Below are 1619 nucleotides of genomic sequence, written 5' to 3' on the forward strand. Positions count from 1 at the left end.
CTTCTGCCGGGACCGCCAGCAGCGAGTGAGCAGCGCGCTCGCGCCCGGCCCCCCCGTTTTATAGGCAGTCCGGCACGCGGGCCCGCTCGCCTCACGCCCTGATTGGACACCGGCGTTAGGCTGCAGCCTGGAGCGGAGGTGGATTGGTTCTTCGGGGAGGGGGCGGAGGAAGAGGGAGAAGCTGCGAGCGGGCGCGAGGGGTGTGCGCGCGCGCCTGTCGGGTCCCCGGGCGCCTGGTGATTGGCGGGCGAGGGAGCACGAGGCGCCAGCCCGCTCGCGTCCTCGCGGTCCCCCCCGTGGCGGGAGGGGCGGGCAACCGAGCACGGCGATTGGCGGATCCCCGGTTGCCCCGGCGACCGGCGCGCGCAGCTCGGGGTCGGAGCGGGCGGGGCAGGGAGCGCGGCGCAAGGTGACCCTTCCCCTCTGTCTCCCGCGGCGGTGGCGGCGCGGCGCCTTAGATCCCTTGGGGTCCCGCTTCCCCTTCCCGCCGGGCTAAGCACTGCGCCCGCTGCTGAGGGCTCGGGCCCGCACCTGCCGCTCGGCCCGGCGCTTCAAGCCTGCTGAGGATGTAACTGGGGAGGCCCGAGCCAGAGCGGTGCCGCCACCGGTGTGTGGGGCCGAGGCAGAGGGGAGCGCTGAGGGCAGCGGCAGGAGCCGCCTTCGCTGCGTCTTTGGTGATGCGGTGTTAAACTGAGCCGGTACACCCTAAGGGCTGGCTGTGCTTTGTAGCGTGCTGCTGCCGTTCACCCCCGTGGCTTGCCACAAAAACGTGGGAAATGTCTGCTGCACAGAGCGGATTACAGTAACCAGCAGCATGTTTATTTAAGGCTGCTTCTTACGGAAAGTTATTGGGTTTCCTAGTTCTCATGTGTGAGGGCTGATTCATGCCTACGTAGTAAACTGGTCTCTGTTGGCTCAGGAGGAAATCACATCTGAACAGAAAGGTAAGCTACACGAAGCTCAGAAGAAAATAGTATCTGTACAGAAAAGTAAGCTACAAGGAGAAAAATAACTTCCACATGCAGTGTGAGTTTCTTTGTTGGTTTTGGCAGTGGAAAGATCTCCTGTTACGGGAAACGTCAGCGCCTGCCTTTAGGTCCTTGGAAGCACATGAGTGTCAGAGCCGTGATGTCACAGCCAGCTGGAAGGAGCCCCAGCTTTCCTTGCCCTCCTGCAGCCAGCGGAGATGGAGACGGTCCCTGGTATGTTATATTGCCTCGTCAGAAATGAGCAATAAAGAAAAATCACCCTTAAGCTTTGAACTACCTTTACTTTGTGATTTTTTTTTTATTCCTTTGGCTGTTCTCCCTTGATAGTCTTCTACTGTATATATGAGAAGCTTGTGGGCTTTTTTAATAATAGCTGCCATTATTGTGGTGATCATTGAAATTGGGGACTGCGGGGCTGTGAGGGACTTCCTAATATGCCCCTTCCCTCATCCCAAACTATTTCACTGCAAGGGCAGCACCCACATTTTGTCTGCACACTGCACTTTGGCACTTCAGTGCACTTTCAGTGCTGGAAAAAAAACCAAATTGCCCAAGTATTTACAGAGAAGGGACAAGAAAGCTCCGGAACTGGCTTCAGAACTGCTTTGTGTTGGCAAAGCCGCTTCAGCA

At 58.3% G+C, this 1619-nt stretch overlaps 1 long non-coding RNA gene across 1 annotated transcript; it reads left to right on the forward strand.

Moving 5' to 3' along the window:
- Positions 1–643: 643 nt before the first annotated feature.
- On the forward strand, positions 644–1262 carry LOC133274761 (uncharacterized). Its single transcript, XR_009745240.1, has 2 exons — positions 644–725; positions 920–1262. It is a non-coding gene; the product is annotated as an uncharacterized LOC133274761 (long non-coding RNA).
- The last annotated feature ends 357 nt before the right edge of the window (positions 1263–1619 follow it).

Source organism: Pezoporus flaviventris, unplaced genomic scaffold (assembly GCF_033815535.1).
Source record: "Pezoporus flaviventris isolate CSIRO_AGI_PZ_B2104156 unplaced genomic scaffold, CSIRO_AGI_Pfla_v1 ptg000036l, whole genome shotgun sequence".
Classification (NCBI taxonomy): domain Eukaryota; kingdom Metazoa; phylum Chordata; class Aves; order Psittaciformes; family Psittacidae; genus Pezoporus; species Pezoporus flaviventris.